The 21,010-nt window shown below is 45.0% G+C and overlaps 1 protein-coding gene across 1 annotated transcript in view; it reads right to left on the bottom strand.

Moving 5' to 3' along the window:
* LOC126235040 (DNA polymerase nu-like) overlaps nt 1-21,010 on the bottom strand; it is a 213,925-nt gene that overhangs the window by 140,411 nt on the left and 52,504 nt on the right. The gene's annotated exons all lie outside the window — the stretch shown is intronic.

The raw sequence follows: 21,010 nt of genomic DNA, 5'->3' as shown, positions 1-21,010 counted from the left end.
GTCAGTGAAGGAAGTGGTTGGAATCTTTGAAGTGGGAGACTAGATTTTGAGGAATCGGATGGTGGTATTGGACGATGACGGCCAAAATTCTTTCAGTAGCATCACAACAACCAGCTATATAGGACAGCCAGCATTGTTGAGTTTCTGGATTTTGAGGAGCATGTACAAGGTGGATATGCAGGTGTCATAGAGGTGAGGAGGGAAATGCATTCAGGGTAGAGATCCTGAGAAAGGCCTAAGGCTTTAAGCAGTGATTGGAGGTTACATTAGACTTCTGGGTTGGAATCATTCTAGCAGAGGGTGTAGGTGAGAAGTCAGATAACTGGCAGAGCTCTTAATCCAGGTAGTCACTGCAATTCATAATGACAGTAGCGGAACCTTTTTCTGCAGATAGGATGATTAGGTCAGGATTTGTTATGAGGCTGTGTGCGGCTGTTCTTTCTTCTGCTGAAAGGTTGGTGTTCTCAGAAAGGGACCTGAGGAAGGATGGTGAGGCCACTTTGGAGGAAAGGAGCTTCTGCAAGGTGACCACAAGATGGTTAGATGCTTAAGGGGTGGGATCATGGTTGGATGGTGGTATGAGAGGCAGGGTTAAATGTTAAAATTATGTTGGCTTTGTTTAGGGGGATTATTGGCAAGGAAGTGTTTCCATTGCATGGATGGGGGGAAGGAGAGTAGGTTTTTGAAAAGTGCAACATGGCTAAATTTTGGTGTAAGGCTAAAGGTGAGGCCTTTGCATTTGATTCAAAATTTTTTGAGGCTGAGGTTTTTGGAGGAAAGGCTAACAGCAGTGTTCCAGGAATAATTCACCTCTACATTAAGTGGAGTATTGGTAGGGAGTTTTCAGGGTTGTGACAAGTTGAAAAACTCAGATACGTAGAGTCATTGGGCTATGAGAAGTTGATGAGGAGGAATACAGAGGGTAAGACAGGGGTGAGGTATTGATGCCCCAAGATGGCAACAACAGGATGTCAGCATGTTGGATAACTTATGGAGATGTTATGTGGATACTCCTCCAGGCACTGGGGAGCAAGAGATCCAATTTTAGAGATGGGATGTATGTAGTAGGATTGCAAAGCAGCAGTATCTTGTGGAGGGAGCAGAGGTGGTTCTAGGATGCCTGTGCCATGGAATGTGTTTCTGTAGTAGCAGGTTTGTGTGTGCCATCTTCCTGATCTGTGTAGTCAGGGCCAGGACATCCTATCCTCATTCCTTCACAACCTGGATGCCTTCTCCTCTATCACACTGCTGTCCTCCTTTATGATGGCTCCATATACACTTTCTGTTCACATTAAATCCACCAACCACCAAGAGTACCTGCATTTCAACAGCTGCCATCCCTTCCACACCAAAAAATCGCCCCCCCCCCCCCCCATCCACTCCCCTGCAGCCGGGTCACTTGGGGATGGTATAACTGCAGTGCAGTGACAAAAAAATTCTTTGTCCAGTATGCTGAACATCTCACCAATGCCTTCACAGGCAGACACTATCCCCCAGATCTCGTTTGCAAACAGATCTCCCTTAGCATTTCTCCACATGCCCTTAACCCTCCCACTACCCCCAATAACCAGCTACAAAGGAATGCTCCTTTCATCACCCTATACCACCCGTAACTGGAACAACTGAACCAAATCTTTCATCAAGGCTTTGATTACCTATCACCATGGCTAGAAATGAGGCACATCCTACCCAAGACCATCCCCATCTCATTTAAAGTGTTGTTCTGTTGTCCACCCAACCTCCACAACATCCTAGTCCATGCCCATGGCACTCCCAATCCCAACCTCTTGCCACAGGAGTCGTCCTGTGGAAGACCCAGGTGCAAGAGCTGCCCAATCCACACACCCAGAACTTCCAATTCCAGTCCTGTTGTAATATATTGATTATTCCTTGCTACTATAGTGTTATCTTGAAGCTGTGAGAAAGGAGGACAGGCGTTCCAAGGCGTGGAAGCAGAGATGATGTTGAGGGCAGATGAAACTAGGAGAGATATTGTTACATGAAGTAAACCATAAGGGGAAAGCCTTGCGAAAATGCAGACACCCCCAGAAGCAGTCCCAGGGCATTAGTTACTCTTCACGGAACATGTAACTTCATATGTCGTCTAGACGCTGTAGTAGGTTGTCACCATAGAACAGGCATGTACTAGTGTATAAAGCCAGCTTAATACCAGCCCTGAGAACAGCAACATCAGTAGACTCACAAGGGTTAGAAAGAGAGCAAAAACTGTTGACTTAGCAGTCCATATTACAGGGTGCCCAAGGGGCTTGGCTAAATGATGTACAACAATAATGTTGCAAGCCTTATCTGGCACAGCAATTATGTTTAGCTTTCAGGTGAACAATGTTGATACCAAATATGGACTTAATGCAACTGCATTAACATCCCCACCTTAGGAGCAGTAGAGGGGACTAAACTAAACCGTGATTGGCAGTTACCTGCAAGAGACCTACGGGATTGGCTGGGTGGCTTTAAGTGGGAAAAACAGTGCACCCACATGACTCTTTCAAACCCCTAGAGTCCGCATTTTGGAAGAGTTCTCAGTCAGATGATCTGGGCACCAAATCCGCATCTTTCGACTCCAGCCTCGGTCCAGCTCCTTGTAAGTCTGCTCTCCCTGTCTTGAAGTGCCTCAGTGAACAGTGTCACATTCAGTATGTTTTGTTTTGCAGCCAAGTTGTTGCCTTAAGATGCTGCTAGTGTTCGCTACTGTGGTTAGCATCCACTCCTGGGACTTCTGCACTGGCTTCTGTTGTAACAGTGTTATTCATGGTTTTTCTAACCCTAGAACTAGCGTTCAGTGTACTAGTTAGTCCTGTCTCGAATAAACAACTATTTCAAATCCCTGTTTGTCCAAGAGCCTCCACAACGAGTTCCTTACCGAGTATCACCACCTGCATTTCTAGTAAATGCCTCTACCAATGTTGGCTCAGATAGAAGAAAACAATAAAATGCCTTCACTGTGAGTAGTACTTCTGCCTTCCGCTCTGTTCCGCTCAGGAGTGCAGACTGACCAGTAACCCCTTTTCCCTTTCCCACCTAAGTCAGGACATGACACTGTCACAGGATCAAACCAAAACCATTGCTTTCATTCAACATGACTCCATTCTGGTCCAAGCTGTCAGTGATGGTGTCCATCTGTGCACGAGGTGTGCTTGCTTGTGTGAATGTGTGTGTGTTTTCTTTCCTGAAGAAGGCATTGGCTGAGAGGTAAATGTGTAACAGCCTTTTTGTTTTCCTGTCCACAACTCAATTAGTCATCTTTATGGTGAGTAGCAATCTATCCTTTATCTAATATTGTTGTCATTCCAACCTTGCATTTCCATTGTTTGATTTTGACCAGTAGCTTATTTTCACCCCACAACTTGTGATGTTTTCTTTTGTTACCAATCCCCAAAGCATTACCCTTCTCATTGCGTGTTCTTTCTCTTCTTCCCTGTGTTTCTTCATCACCTTATAAATTCCATATATTGTGACTTCAAAGCCACATTGTATCAACAATCTCGTCCACTCACAACACACAGCTACGTCACCATGTCTGTCATCAGTGCAGCATCTCAGGTCCCAAATTCTTCCCAGCAATAATTATAATCATTCCTATTGATTAAGTTTCCTCCTTTATTCTTGACTTTTACATTACATCCTTGCCCATGCCACACAAGCTTGTGATCCTTTTTTTTTTTTTCTTACATATTTGTGTGTATTTTTGGAAGTTTCACCGAATTTTTTCGTATTTGTGCACGGTTTTGCATGTCTGTAAATAATTTTATGCAACTTTTCTGTTATCGAGCTCTCCTCACAACAACCTAACATCATCATTTGCCCATTTCCGCCTCATTTCCAGTTCCCCAGTGCTGTCCCTGCCACAATGGATCCCTCTTCCTTTCTGTAGCAGTTCAGAAAAGTATCCCTTTCCCTGGCTAAAAACCCAGTCCCACACCCTGTTCCTTAAATGCTGTCTAACTATAGAATCATCCATAAAACGACTAACAATAAAAATTCCTTTCTGTGGATCCAACCAATCCTTTCACAATGACCTTCTCCTTTCCAAATTTTGCCACTCCCTGGCGATCAGGAACCTGGTACTGTAAAAACACGTCTCCATGACACAGAACAATCTGTGCTCCCTCTGAAACATACTGCTACTTTGCAGTCCCTACTACAGACATCACATATCTGACTGAATCCCTCGCTCCCCAGCACCTCGAGGAGCATTCCACACACCATCTCCGTAAGTTACCCAACGTACTGACATCCTGCTGCCACATTGGGACACCACGATCCAACCCCTAAACTACCCACAATGTTCTTCCTCATCAACCACTCATGGCATGCAGACCTTGCCTAGCTGATCTTTCTAACTTGTTACATCCCCCAAAACTTCCTACCAATCTTCCACTAAATACAGAACTGAAACATTTCTGGGACAATGTTGTTAACCTCACCACCAAACTCCTCAGTCCCACAGAAGTTTTGCTCATATCCAAAGGCCTCACCTTTGGCCCTACATTCAAATTTAACCATGCTGGACTTGTCAAAGATGTACTCTCCTCCTGATCCCTTGCAATGGAAACACTTCTTTGCCAATAGTCCCTCCAACCCAAGCCAACACAATCGCAGCTCTGAACACTGCCTTTCCTTGTTCATACCAACATCCAACCATGAACCTCCCCCCTCACACCTAACCACATAGTCGTCTTCCAGGAATTTCTTACCTCCAACTTAGCCTCATCGTCCTTCCCCCTGTCCCTTCCTAAGAACACCAACTTCTCAGCAGAAGGAAGGACAGCCATACACCACCTCAAAACAAATCCTGATCCAATCATCCTACCTGCAGACAAAGGTTGCACCACTGTCATTCTAAACTGCACTGACTGCCTAGTAGAAGAGCTCTGCCAACTATCTGACTCCTCCACCTATAAACTCTGCCAGAGTGATTCCATTCCAAGTCCAATATAACCTTCAACCTATCTCCAATCCCTGCTTAAAGCCTTAGACCCTTCCTAGAACCTCTCCCCTGCATCCATTCTCCTCCTCAACATTATGACACCACACTACCACTGTCTACATTCTCCAAAAGATCTGCAAATTCAACAGTCCTGGACACCCAATACAGGTGGTTATTGTGCTCCACTGAAAGGATTTCAGCCCTCATTGACCAACACCTCCACCCAATTGCCAGAAATCTAGCCTCCCACTTAAAAGATACCAGCCACTGCCTTCACTGACTCTCCATCTTACCACTCCTTTACTTCTTGAATCCCTACTTGCCACTATTGACACTACTTCCCTTTATACCAACATTCCTCATACCCAGGGTCTTTCGCTATTGAATACTACCTCTTCTCATGTCCTTCACAGTCCAAACCCGCTACCTCATTCTTCTTACACCTTTTAAACTTTATCCTAACACACGACTACTTCTCCTTTGAAGCTGGCCGGAGTGGCCGAACGGTTCTAGGCGCTGCAGTCTGGAACCACGCAACCGCTCCGGTCGCAGGTTCGAATCCTGCCTCGCGCATGGATGTGTGTGATGTCCTTAGGTTAGTTAGGTTTAAGTAGTTCTAAGTTCTAGGGGACTTATGACCTCAGAAGTTAAGTCCCATAGTGCTCAAAACCATTTGAATCTCGATTGAAGGGAAGTAATACAAACAAATCCACAGCTCAGACATGGCCACCCGCATGGCACCCTCCTTTGCCAACCTGTTTATGGGCCATCTAGATGAAACCTTCCCAGCCTTCTAAAACCCTAAATCCCTGGTCTGGTTCAGGTTCACTGATGATATCTTCATGATCTGGACTCATGGCCAGGACACCCTACTTTTATTCCTTCATAACCTCAACACCATCTCTCCCATATGCATCACCTGCTCCACCTCAGCTCAGCATGCCACCTTCTTGAACGTTGACACCCTCCTCTCTGATGGCTCCATCCACACATCTGTCCACAGTAAACCCACTAATCACTGACAGTACCTGCATTTTGACAGCTGCCATCGCTTCCACACTAAAAAATCCCCACCCCACCCCACACAGCCTGACCACCTAAAGACAGTGTATCTACAGTGACAAGAACTCCCAGGCCCAGTATGCTGTAGGACTCACCAGGGACTTCACAGGCAGGCACTGTTTCCCATACCTAGTCCACAAACAAATCTACTGTGCCATTTCCACACACACCCAACTCTCCCACTACCCACAAGTGCCTTCTTTGTCACCCTATACATCTTTGGACTGAGAAAACTCAACTACATCTTTCATCAGGGTTTCACGTACCTATCGCCATGCCCTGAACAAGGCACATCCTGCCCAAGATCCTCCCCACGTCTCCTAATGTGGTGTTACATCATCCACCCAACCTCCACAACATTTAGTCCATCTCTATGTGAGTTCCAATCCCAACCCCCTGCATCATACCCCTGTGAAACACCCAGCTGCAAGGACTGCACAATCCACCCACCCAGCACTTCCTAGTTCAGTTCTGTCACAGACTTATCCTAAACCACCAGAAACTGAGCCACCTGTGAGAACAGCCACATACCTGCTCTGTACTGCAATTAATGCACTGCTTTTTATATTTGTATGACTACCAACCAGCTGTCCAAACTGCCAAACTACAGTCAGGAGTGTGGTAGACCTGCCTGTGGCACAACATGCAGCTTGAATAAGATGCTTGACATCAGTGGTTGCTTCACAACATGGGCCAGCAGATCCTTCAGTCCACCACCACCTTTTAGAATGGTGCAGAAGTGAGGTTTCCTTACAAAATACTCTCTGCTCCCAAAATAATCTCAGCCTCAACCTACAATAACCTTATGTCCCCACTCCCTCCATCAATCAGTTTCCACTACCTATGTCCTATTGCCTCGTCCCAGTTCATATTCCCTTACTGTAAAATTGTGCCACCTCTGCCAATTTACACACCTCTTTACTGGGTCCTATTGCCTCGTCCCAGTTCATATTCCCTCACTATAAAATTGTGCCACCTCTGCCAATTTACACACCTCTTTACAGGTTCCTGCACCTCTTCTTTTCAGACAGCACTACTCCACTTGCCCATCTCACTGCCTCCTCCACCCCTCCTCCCACACTGATACCAGGTGCAACAGCCGTGGATGGGCTCCCTGACCGCTGCAAATCGTGGAGCTGAGCCGAACAGCCTCCTGATGACCTCTGCCTCCGTGCCCAGTGACTAACTGTACCTCTGTTGACAGCAGATCCTCCATAGACTTTGCACACACATTTGTGAATATTCCCCACAGTTTGTTCCTCTGCAGTGGGAAATTCAATGGCAGCACATTGCTCGTAATGTACATTACCTACAGACGCCATTTTGAAACTGTCCTGCAGCTACGTTACCTGTTGGAAGTGACGGAAACTTGGTGCACTCATTCAAGAGACTTCAAATAATACGTACGTAATATTTCACATTCGTAGTGTTGTTTTTGGCTGAGAAAAAAAATGTGGTGCATTACTTTCTGTGCAACCATCATATAAAAGATATTCATATGCAGTTATCTTTTTAGATTTTTTATAGCTATAAATGATGGCTTGTTTAATATCTCATGAGTTTTACTGTATGTGTTAGATTTACTGGGTGTTATTGCGTTAGGACAGGTACTTCCTTACACTTACCTCTTATCTCCCACCAATGACACTAAGAACCCCACCAAATTTCTTCTGTCTGATATTATGCTCGAATTTATTCAATTGCTGGACTTTGTTTCATTCCCTTTCTCTAATGTTCATCCCAAAGCCATAACTCTAGAACAAAAACTTATCTCAAAAATACATCTCCCTCCAACCTGGTATCTTACTGTATGTATTTCATTATACCAATTACTTCATACTGTTTATGCAGACTGTATGGTTCAAATGGCTCTCAGCACTATGGGACTTAACATCTGAGGTCATCAGTTGCCTAGACTTAGAACTACTTAAACCTAACTAATCTAAGGACATCACACACATCCATGCCTGAGGCATGATTCGGACCTGCGGCCGTAGTAGCAGCGCGCAGACTGTATGTATTTCACATATCAATTACATTGTATTGTTAATGCAGCTTGTTGATGTCTGGGTGCAAAGATGTTTGTTCTCTCAGGTGTATGTTGATTTACCTAGCATCTTAAAATTTCTTTTGATGCTGGAAGCATAACAACTGGCATCTACAATTATTGTCTGCAAGCCACCTCACAATGTGGAGCTAAGGGTGTTTTGTGTACCAATGTCACTTCCCCTTTCTCCCATTCCAGTCGTGGACAGTTCACAGGAAGCACGATTGCTATTAAGCCTCTGCGTGGGATCAAAACTTTTGTATTTTCTGTTAATGGTCTTTTTGCAAGAAATATGTAGGAGGAAGCAATATATTGGTTAACTCTTCAAGAAATATACATTCTTGAAACTTCAACAGTAAGCCACATTGTTATGCAAAACAGCTCTGTAGCAGCATCTGTTACTGGAGTTGGCTGAGTATCTCTACATAGCTTTCATGCTTACTAACTGAAAGATGCTGTTTTTCTTTGGATTTTCTCTATTAATCGTGTTTGGTGTTGATTCCAACCTGATGAGCGATATTCAAGTATTGATTGAACGACTGTTTTGTAAGCTGACTACATTTCCTGAGGAGTCTTCCAATGAAGTGCAGTCTGACATCTACCTTATCTGTGATAAATTTTGTGTGGTTATTACACTTCAAATCACTCTCTACACATACTCCTAGATATTTTATGGAAATAACTGCTTCCAGTGACTGTTCTGCAATCATGTTATCAAACAATAATGTATCTTTCTGTCTATGTATACACTATACATTACATTTCAGCCCATATTGATTTTCCCCTTCTTAAATCATCAGTATTGCCAAGGCTCTACAATATTGGAACAGCACCCCAGAATTATACATAATGGGGAAATCCTTCCTGTCCCTCAGATGTAGGTGATTTATTGAGCTGGTGCAATTATATTTTCCTGGAGACATGAGTCTCAGCTTCACCTTTGATAAGGATAGAATCTGAAGTAATGAATTAAAATTTGTGCTAAGTCCAGCACTTGAACCCAGGTCTCCTGCTCTCTAGGCAGATGTGTTATCCACTACACCACCCTGGCATTGTAGCAAACATAGCTGCATGGAATACCCTAGTCAAATGCCCTTCCTAACACCAACTTCAATTCTCACCTCAGACCATCTTGATTTTCTCCTTCTTACACTGTCAGTACTGCTGAAGCTCTCCATAATTGAAATAGTGCCCCAGCTTTGTACATAATGGGGAAATCCTGCCTGTATCTCAGGTGTAGATGATCTACTGATCTGATGTAATTACAGTTTCCTGGAGTATTCCGTGCAGTTGTGTTAGCTACAATACCAGAGTGGTGCAGCAGATAACATGTCTGCTCAGCAAGCAGGAGACCTTGATTCAAGCTGTGGCCTTGGCACAAATATTCCCCACAGTTTCTTCTTCTGCAGTGAGAAATTCAATGACAGCACGTTGCTCGTAATGTACATCACCTACAGACGCCATTTTGAAACTGTCCTGCAGCTACGCTACCTGTCAGAAGTGACGGAAACTTGGTGCACTCATTCAGAGACTTCAAATAATACATATGTAACATTTCACATTTGTATTATTGTTTTTGGCTCAGAAAAAAAGTGGTGTATTACTTTCTGTGCAACCCTCGTATAAAAGATATTCATGTGCAGTTATCTTTTTTGATTTTGTATAGCTATAAATGATGGCTTGTTTAATATCTCATGAGCTTTACTGTATGTGTTAGATTTACTGGGCCCAATAAAAATACAGTACCATCATTTATTGCGCTACGACAGGTACTTCCTTACACTTACCTCTAATCTTCCTCCAATGACACTAAGAATCCCACCAAAGTTCTTCTGTCTGATATTATGCTCGAATTTATTCCATTGCTGGACTTTATTCCATGCCCTTTCTCTAATGTTCATCACCAAGCCATAACTCTAGAACAAAAACCTATCTCAAAAATACATCTCCCTCCAACCTTGTATCTTACTGTATGCATTTCATTGTACCATAGATGGATGGATGGAGAGGTTTGTATGGGCGCATGAATCCAAGGTCTTCAGCGCCCACTCAGTAACAGATTGAGACGGGTGTCAAGAAAATACTCAAAACAGTCAGATAAAACAGAATGTAAAACACAGGTAACAAGCTTGGAAAAATATGTGCCTACCCACACCAAAGCGTGGGATGGAGCATGCCGTCAGCAGTAAAACATGGACAACAAAGGAAGAAATTGATAGAGGGAGTTAAAACAATATAGCAGATGGAAGTGGCTGGCTGTCCAAAAGGAAGAAAGGGAGGAGGCAGCCACTCTGCAATACACTAAAACCTCCAGCCTAAATGTTTAGGCCAGAGTCCAGACACATCACAAAACTTTAAAACCCTAGACACACACGTCTCATCATTAGCTAAAACACAGGGCAGCTCCCATCAACATGGGCTTCTGCCCTTGCATTACACGGTATAAAATGCAGTCTGTTAAAATGTGCCACACAGAGATATGCACACCACACGCATCACAAAACGGCGGATCCTCCCGCTGTAATAGAAAGCTATGTGTGAGAGGACAGTGCCCAATCCGAAGACGCGTGAGGGCCACTTCTTCCCGCGTGAGCAACCAGCAGGAGGAATGCCACGGCTGAGTTGTTGACTTCACCAACCGTAGTTTATTCGCTGTCATTACCAGCCATTCTTCCTCCCACAACTCCATGTACTTCTCGTGGAGTGCAGAAATGACAGACTGCAAGGGAATAGGACACTGGACCACATCCTGCTCTCTGCAGGCCTCCTTGGCAGCCCGATCGGCCTGTTCATTGCCCCATATTCCTACATGACCAGGTACCCAGGCACCCAGCAGAAGGACACCTCCTTACCCTGCTGCTGGAGCAAGTACAGTTGGTCATATATCAGCTGGACCATCTCCTCAGTTGGGTAAATATTCTGCAATGATTGTAAGGCACTAAGAGAATCGGAGCAGAGGAGAAACGGAATTGCCCTGAACACGATTCATCTGCTCCAGTGCCTTCAGGATCGCGTGGAGCTCCACTGCGAAAATTGTATATTCATCAGGGAGGCGAATCTGGGTAACATGATCAGGGAACACTACAGAACAGCCAAGGAAATTCTCTTGTTTGGAGCCATCAGTGTAAATGATGGTAAAACCGTGATGCACATCTAAAATGTTAAAAAACAGAGTTTGGAATGTAAAATCTGGTGTACTATCTTTCTTAATATTAGTCAAATCTAAAATAAGTCTGGGTCTCCAGAGGAGCTAAGGTGGAAATCTGCTCCAACCGCGATGGAAAGGATGAAGACCAGCCATATCCATCGCAGAGAGGCAATCCTGTGTGTGAATTCCATAGGACTGCCTTACTTGTTGCCGGTTATGAAATAGCCATGCCAGAGGAAGCTGAGCAATGGTATGGTATGCATGTGTGTTTGGTGTGGACAAAGTTTTATATGCCTGGCACACTGTAAGTAGCTGTCGCCTCATATGAAGTGGCAGTTCACCAGCCTCTGCACAGATGCTTGGTATGGGGCTAGTTCTGAATGCCCCAGTGGCCAACCAAAGCCCTTCATGGTGCACAATGTCCAACATTTTTAAGAGAAGCCCTTGCAAACCCATACACCATGCACCCATAATCGAGCCAAGATCGCACAAACGCCCTGAAAAACTGGAGCAGACAAGTCCTGTCAGCTCCCATGTACTGTGGCTAAGACATTTTAAAATACTTAAAGCCTTAAGTGACCGTTGTTTCAAAGATGAGGTAACCACATAAGCTTCGGGTCAAAAATGAGCCCCAGAAATCTCACTGTGTCTTTAAAAGCAAGGACAGTGTCCTTCATCCTCAACTCAGGGAAGGGTAAAATCGAACAAGAATGGTGTAAACGAATACACATGGACTTCACGGTGGAAAACTTGAAACCACTCTTCTGCACCCAGTCATCCAAACATCTAAGAGTAAGTTGCAACTGACGCATTGTCGTTGCAAGGCTTGAAGAAGAGCAAAACAAAGAGAAATCATCCACAAGCAAAGAACACTGGACAGCACTTTTCATTATGGAGGTAATGCTATTAATAGCTATGGCAAAGACAGTCGCACTTAAAACGCTACCCTGAGGGACACTTCTCCTGCTCAAAGCGATCGGACAGGATGTCACCAATTCGGTATCTAAAATATCGAGGCGAGAGGAAAGACTGAATAAAAAGGGGAAGACAACCACGAAAACCCCCTTCGTGAAGCTTCTCCAGGATGAGATGCCTCCAAGTAGTATCGTAGGCCTTCTCGATGTCAAAAAATACACCTAGAAGGTGATGACGGCGTAGGAAAGCTTGTTGTATAGCTGCCTCCAGGAGGGCAAGGTTATCGAAGGTGGAACGAAACCTCCCGAACTCTCACTGAAAGCGACTAAGGAGTCTCCGGGATTCTAACATCCAGGCAAGGTGGCAGTTTCCCATGCAACTAGTGAGGGCAACACTATGGTAGCTACTTGGGCTTGTGCGGTCATTCCCAGGTTTTAAAAAAGGAATTAAAACTGCCTCACGCCAGGAGTCAGGAAAGTGACCTGACCCCCAATTGGCATTAAAAAGTGCCAGGAAGATTTCGTTGTTGCGCCTTGTGAGGTGCTGTAGCATACTGTAATGGATCTTGTCGTGACCACGGGATGTGTCACAAGCTGCAGACAATGCAGAATCCAGCTCCCACATGGAAAATGGGCAGTTGTAAACTTCATTAGAGGTGGACTAGAAGTCCAGACTACACCTCTCAGCAACCATTCTATGGTGCTGGAAACCCGGATCCTGACTGGCTGTTGCAGTAACCATGGCAAAATACGCAGCCATAGTCTGGGCAATGTCTCACGGATCCATGTGGAGAGTGCCGTTATTCATTACAGGAGCCATGGGGCACCTCCCTCCTCTTCCAGAAATTCTCCTGATGGTCTCCCACACAATGGAACTTTTGGTGGAAAGACTAATGGTGTTCAGGAACTGTTGCCACGACCTCTTCTTGCTCTCTCGAATAATGCCCACACCACCCGAAAGGCTGCAAGATTCTCAACACTCGGCCGACACTGGAACCAATGCAGAGCCGCACGCCTGGTCCTGATTGCAGAGCGGCATTTGGTACTCCACCAAGGGACAGGTTGCCTCTTCCGGTGGCCTGTGGAATGGATGCTGCAGTGGCCTGGTGGACCATTTTGGTAATATGATCCACCCATGCCTCAACATTCGCACAGTGTTCAAAATGGGTCAACTGGCTATAAAGTGTACAGTCGGCCCCACTGAGCACCCATCATGGTGGTCTTTCAGGGCCGACGCCATATGGCAGGTGAATCCAGATTGGGAAGTGATCACTTCTGTGCAAGTCAGCAACCACTTCCCATTGAGCACTGGTGGCAAGAGCTGGAGAGCAAAGTGAGAGATCAATGGTAGAGAACGACCCAGTCGCTGTGCAGAAGTGAGTGATCTGTCCTGCATTGAGCAAGTAGGCACAGGATGATAGGAGAAGCCTCTCAATTGCTCTACCCCTGGGACAGGTAACTGCAGAGTCCCAAAGTACATTGTGGGCATTAAAATCACCACAAATAATGAACGGCTGGGGGAGCTGTGTAAGAAGGTTGGTGAGGGCCGCTTCATCAAGTGCATCATGTGGGGGTAAGTAAAGATAACATACAGTCAATGGATGACGCACTTGCACGGACACAGCGACGGCTTGTAAAGTCGTCGTAAGCGAGAGAGGTGAGGAGTGGTAGTCCGTGCTGATGAAAATACCTACGCCTCCTCTAGCTCTCTCTTCACACAGGTCATCCTTTTTGTGGAGTGTATAGCCTCGTAGCTCAGGGGAGTATGATGGATGGAAATAAGTCTCCTGGAGACACAGACACCCTGGTCTACCCTGGAAGAGTAGACGAAGTTCCTCCACAGGCGTCCTGAACCCCTGCAAGTTCCACAGAAGTATGGGAGTGGCACCTTCTTCCTGTCTCTCCAACGGGGTGGGGAGACTGCAGTAGGTGGAGGGGCAGGCGTGGGGCAAGATGATTGCCACACACACATGTTGTACTCCATCAGCTCTGGGGAAGAGTCAGATGAAGCATCATGTAAAATGACATCTGCTTGGTCAGACAGTTTACCACATGATTTGAGCCGCTGTTGATACTGTATAGGAGCTTACTCCTACTGTATAGGAGCTTTGGTGGGCTTTGGGGGAGCCGATATGGGAGTGGTAATGGCCTTACTGGGCTTCTGAACAGCCTCAGCTGTTGGAGGCGCCAGGGGTGGCCCAAGTTCGCCACTGTACCTTTGTCTGCCGCTCGAGTAGGAACTACAGGCTCTGAAACACTGGATGCATTGCAAGTGCACTGACATCTGTAGGTGTTAGTGCCAACACTCACCAATTCTGTCTGCATAGAGGCATCTGCTTTTGGAGTAGGCTTCTGAACCATTGATGCAAAAGATGTAGCAAATGTGGGAGGTTGCATCAACTTGCAGATCTTTTTGGCCTCACCATACGGGATACGCTTGGTTGTTTTTATTTCCTGGACTTTGCATTCCTCTAAAAATATTCGGAGGTCCCTCCAAACAGGGTGGTTTCCCAGAGCAATTGATATATTTGGCTGGAGATGAGCAACCAACTCCTTCATGAGGAGCCTCACCGCAGTTACCACAAAGTCGCTTCGCCTTTACACCCTACGGTGGTACGCCCAAAACGCTGGCATTTAAAACAGCACATTGAGGTTGGGAAATAAGGCCTCACACTAAGGCATAGGAACCCAGCTTCAACATGTTCAGGAAGTTTCATGCTACTGAAAGTCAGAATAAAGGAGTCGTATTTGACAAGATTGCCATCAACCCTCTTCATGATATGTTGTACATCAACAATACCTTCCGCAGCCCACTCATGTTGCAGTTCTACCCTGGGAATGTCGAATAGATCTTGGCATGTCACAACACCTTTGCTATAATTCACGGTGCTGTGCAGTTCAGTATCTATGGCATACTCCCCAAGGCATTTAGCAGATTGGAGGTTAGTTGCTTGCTGGGAAGTGGAAGTTTCCACTAGCAAGGTCCCATTACCAAGCGCTTCACCGATTTTATGGAGCCACAGATTCCCTCCAAACCCTTTTGTATACAGAAGGGAAAAACCTTCTCGAAACTACCCTCCTTCCATTTCACAATGAGAAACACGTTCTGATTACCAGAATGCATTCTGTTACCAAAGACTGGACTTGTCAAAGAAGTGCTGGAGTCAGGGGGACTGACTGCACGAGCCCTCTTGAGAGACTGGGTGTTAGAACCTTCCAGTGGCCCACTCTTTCCGCTGGGAGGAGGAAAAGAGGATTTTGAAGGATCCATCTGGGTCCAACGAGTGTCTAGGGAACTAGATGCCGACCTAGACAGAGCCCCACGTGCCTAGGTAAGCCTTATACAATTGAGGTGCGGCAAGTTCCCCAGAGGTTGCCCGCTAACAACTGTTCCACCTCAACAGCCATGCATCTCATCAGCGCGCAGCACACCTTGAGACTAAGGGGTTGTTTATAGAGGTTTATTCCATCCTTGTGATCCGGTTGGTCAAGCCAAGATCCCCATTCCCTGAGACACAATGTTCCACCGCTGCGCCGCACGGTGGTCGCTGTAGTATGCCCAGAGCTCCAGAGCTTACGGTGACAGGAGACTGGCAGCACTTACCAGTCCCCAGCTCAGGAACCCCAGGGTCACCAAGCCTGTACCCGGCACCTGAACGCTGAGCCCCTGGGGGCTTCTTTGTACCAATTACTTTATACTGTTTATGCGAACTGTATGTATTTCATTATATCAATTACTTTGTACTGTTTATGCAGCTTGTTGATGTCAGGGTGCAAAGATTACTTCAGCTTCTATCCTTATTAAAGATAAAGTTTAGACCTAGTATGTCACCAGGAAAATGTAATTGCATCAGATCACTCATGCCTGGGGTATAGGCAGGGCTTCCCACCATATACAAAGCTGCGGGCTATTCCAACATCAGAGAGCCTCGGTAATAGTGATGATTTAATAAGGGTAAATCAGGATCGACTGAGGTGTGAACTGAAGTTTGTGTTATGGAGGGCATTGGACTAGGGTATTCCACGCAAAATTATATTTGTTTATGTTGAGGATCAACTGCTGTTCTCTGCATGAAGTATCAGTCCTCTGCAGGCTTTCCTGCATTTCACTACACCCCAATAGCATTGCAACTTCACTCTATACAACAGCGTCATCCACAAAAAGCCTCACGGAACTGCTGATGTTATTCACTATGTTATTTATACATACTGTGAAAAGTAATCATCCTATAACATTCCCTTGGGGTATGCCTAAGTTACTTCCATGTCTGAAGACTTTTCTCCATGGAGAGTGACATGCTGTGTTCTGTTTGCTAGGAACTCTCAATTCAGTAGCTCAGTTGGTCTGATATTATAGTAGCTCATATTTTGTCCATCACGCAACAGTGTAGAACTATATCAAATGCCTTTCTGAAACCAAGGAACACAGCATCCACTGCTTTACAGATTTCGTGGAGGAGCAGAGCGAGCTGGGTTTCACTTGATCATTGTTGATTCTTGCAGAAGAGATTTTTGGTCTTCAGAAATATAACATACAAACACAAAACACGTCAAAAATTCTACCTCTGACTGATGACAGAAGTATAGGCCTACAGATCTGTGTGTCTGTTCAATGACCCTTCTGGAAAATGGGGAACACCTGTGCTTACTAAATGAACCTGTAAAAAACATGCTGCTTCAGTTGCAGGCAGTAGAATTCTATGACAAGAATTTCAAAGCTTGTCGAATGTTATGACAAATATCTCAATGTGCCTGGGGACTATGTGCAAAAATAAATTCAAATGTATGCTTTCACAATATTGTAAAACACATTGTATAGGTTCATTCAATTTTTTTAAAAAAATAAACAAAGGTTATTTTGTGAATAGCCCATGTATGTATTACAATTTTGCTGTTGTAACTGATGCGTATGATAACAATAACTGGAAAGTTATCACTGTTGTCTTTGGCTGCTGAGTAAACAAAAAAACATCAAGAAGAAGTGCATATCTAAATACATGCAATAAAAGTAAAACATTTGAAAGGAAATTTTTAGCAAATAAATAGTACAATTACTGCAAAAGATATATCACAGACATTATTTCCAAAGAACAGAAGATTGGTGGCAGACAACTCTTAACGGTATTCATTAGGTCCCCAGCAATTACGCAGCAGTTAGCAGTATCAACAGCAGTTGCTCATGAGCCTACAACAACATGGCCTCACCAAATGCAGTGACCTGGCTTGTTATCACCATCATCTCAATGCAGGGAGACGTTCAACAAACTTCAGTGAGCTGTAATGAACTGAAATAATTTGTTTTAAATATTTATTTGGTAATGGTGAGTGTTCTGTGTAGTTGAAGCTGATTTTGTGTTTCTGTTAACACAGTCACTTGCACTTTGACAGTTGTTGATTAGGGGCACATTGACTGTAAAACTGTGAACCTTAATACTTTTTTAATTGTGTGGTAGTGCTAACTAGAAAGGAAATTTTGAAAGGCTGTAGTGAGCAATGACAAAATCTAAAGCAGTTAAATACTGACTTAAAGACTGACACAGAGTCTCTAGGAGCTAAGTTAAATGCTAAGTTAGATATCAATGTGCTATTTTTTTGTATATTTTCTTTATTTCAGTAAGATGCATTGCATTGTGTAGGCCATTTAATATTAACTGATATTAAATTTAGCAAATATGCAACTCTGAGGTAGGAAAGTTCTAGAACCACGAGTCCATTTATACCAAATGTACTGGGGACATTTTGGGCACCCCATTAGGCTTGACAACGGCCGTGAATGGTTACAGGAAGTAGTGAATTGTGCTTACTGGTGAGAGTTACGAGGAGGGTGAAAAACTGTGTTAAAAAATTTAACCATCAATGTTTGTAACATGTTGGGTGGTAAATGTATGTTGAGGCGAAACGCACTGGGGATTTTACTGCACTCCAGTAGGTTTAGGCTAATTCAGGCATGCAGACTAGTGTCAGAGAGACGTGGTTAGTTTCTTTGTATCTTGAGAACAAAAGTTATTTTTGTGTGCAAGATACTTGTACTCACACAAGTTAAGTGTTTAATTATTAACATCACTGCTTTTCTGACAGGAAATACATTTCATTCTTTAAATGTGAATTTTACGTATAACCCACTGTTTCAGACCCCAGATCTTGTAACACCCCAACCAAAGCATTGTCATCTGCCACCTGCAAGTTGGCAACAAACTTCTCTGCATGAACAGACTCCCAGTCTTCCGGCACAGGTAAGTCATTACAACCCATTTGTCTATTATTATTTTTTAAAAGAAGGCTAAACAAAAGATTGTTACTTATCAGAAATTTTACATCTGTTCATTTTTTACCAATTGGCTATGCTTCTATCATTGAATTATATTTTATGTAAATTAGTTGTTCATATCAGAACGAATCATTCACTCTGCTGTTGATGTGTCTATGAACTAACATGTACACTCCTGGAAATGGAAAAAAGAACACATTGACACCGGTGTGTCAGACCCACCATACTTGCTCCGGACACTGCGAGAGGGCTGTACAAGCAATGATCACACGCACAGCACAGCGGACACACCAGGAACCGCGGTGTTGGCCGTCAAATGGCGCTAGCTGCGCAGCATTTGTGCACCGCCGCCGTCAGTGTCAGCCAGTTTGCCATGGCATACGGAGCTCCATCGCAGTCTTTAACACTGGTAGCATGCGGCGACAGCGTGGACGTGAACCGTATGTGCAGTTGACGGACTTTGGGCGAGGGCGTATAGTGGGCATGCGGGAGGCCGGGTGGACGTACCGCCGAATTGCTCAACACGTGGGGCGTGAGGTCTCCACAGTACATCGATGTAGTCGCCAGTGGTCGGCGGAAGGTGCACGTGCCCGTCGACCTGGGACCGGACCGCAGCGACGCACGGATGCACGCCAAGACCGTAGGATCCTACGCAGTGCCGTAGGGGACCGCACCGCCACTTCCCAGCAAATTAGGGACACTGTTGCTCCTGGGGTATCGGCGAGGACCATTCGCAACCGTCTCCATGAAGCTGGGCTACGGTCCCGCACACCGTTAGGCCGTCTTCCGCTCACGCCCCAACATCGTGCAGCCCGCCTCCAGTGGTGTCGCGACAGGCGTGAATGGAGGGACGAATGGAGACGTGTCGTCTTCAGCGATGAGAGTCGCTTCTGCCTTGGTGCCAATGATGGTCGTATGCGTGTTTGGCGCCGTGCAGGTGAGCGCCACAATCAGGACTGCATACGACCGAGGCACACAGGGCCAACACCCGGCATCATGGTGTGGGGAGCGATCTCCTACACTGGCCGTACACCACTGGTGATCGTCGAGGGGACACTGAATAGTGCACGGTACATCCAAACCGTCATCGAACCCATCTTTCTACCATTCCTAGACCGGCAAGGGAACTTGCTGTTCCAGCAGGACAATGCACGTCCGCATGTATCCCGTGCCACCCAACGTGCTCTAGAAGGTGTAAGTCAACTACCCTGGCCAGCAAGATCTCCGGATCTGTCCCCCATTGAGCATGTTTGGGACTGGATGAAGCGTCGTCTCACGCGGTCTGCACGTCCAGCACGAACGCTGGTCCAACTGAGGCGCCAGGTGGAAATGGCATGGCAAGCCGTTCCACAGGACTACATCCAGCATCTCTACGATCGTCTCCATGGGAGAATAGCAGCCTGCATTGCTGCGAAAGGTGGATATACACTGTACTAGTGCCGACATTGTGCATGCTCTGTTGCCTGTGTCTATGTGCCTGTGGTTCTGTCAGTGTGATCATGTGATGTATCTGACCCCAGGAATGTGTCAATAAAGTTTCCCCTTCCTGGGACAATGAATTCACGGTGTTCTTATTTCAATTTCCAGGAGTGTATTTATGGGGAATGAAGAAGAAATGTGGCACCTATATTAAGGAAAATGAGGTACATGAGTTGACAGATGTTTCCATAGATGGTTATAGGAATACACTTTTTGATCCCACAGGCAGGGAGTGGTAATAATTGTGTGCCAAGTGTCTTCTGGAGATTCATATCCATAGTGAATTTTGTAGTACAAGGGCTGAGCCGGCCAGAGTGGCCAAGTGGTTCTAGGTGCTACAGTCTGGTAGCGCGCAACCGCTACGGTCGCAGATTTGAATCCTGCCTCGGGCATGGATGTGTGTGATGTCCTTAGGTTAGTTGGGTTTAAGTAGTTCTAAGTTCTAGAGGACTGATGACCTCAGCAGTTAAGTCCCATAGTGCTCAGAGCCATTTGAACAAGGGCTGATTTGATCATTGTATTCTGTGTGTTTGTTTTCTGTAGAACTTCCTTTTCCACTATCCTTTATACTTTAATCACATATTCTTCTAACATTCCTGAGTATCTTCAGCATGAGTTTTTCAATGAAGAGTTAACATTTGACGTTTAGTACAGTATAATTTTTGTTTAGCCACATATTTACAAACATATTTCTTGGTGAACATGTAATCAACATTAGTCTGAAATAGCAGGTTGTTGCGACCAATTTTAGTGGCCTGTGGGGGCAAAGCTGATGGTGTCCTTTGTGTAGGATCAACAAACATCATTATCCTCTGGATCACCAGTGATGTAACATGGGACGAAGAAGCCTCTCTTAGCATCCTGGGGAGAGGGATGGGAGGGGCATTTATCTTTGTGGCTGTCATCTTTCTTTCTTAGTGTTAAACATTCTCAGTCACATAGTTCTTTTCTTCCTTCACTCTTTTGGGTACCAATTCCATCCTCCTCCCATTCACATTCAAAACTCCTAATAACAAGACCCATCTTTCTTCCACCAGTTTTATTTCCCAAAAAAATATTTTGAAGAAATTTACTAGGATTATAAGCTCACAAAAAAAAAAAAAAAAAAAAAAAAAAATTCCACTAGGAAGCATACATTTACAGC

This window comes from Schistocerca nitens, chromosome 2 (genome assembly GCF_023898315.1).
Source record: "Schistocerca nitens isolate TAMUIC-IGC-003100 chromosome 2, iqSchNite1.1, whole genome shotgun sequence".
Classification (NCBI taxonomy): Eukaryota; Metazoa; Arthropoda; class Insecta; order Orthoptera; family Acrididae; genus Schistocerca; species Schistocerca nitens.
The sequence above is the reverse complement of the archived record's forward strand: the minus strand, read 5'-3'. Positions and strand labels throughout refer to the sequence as shown.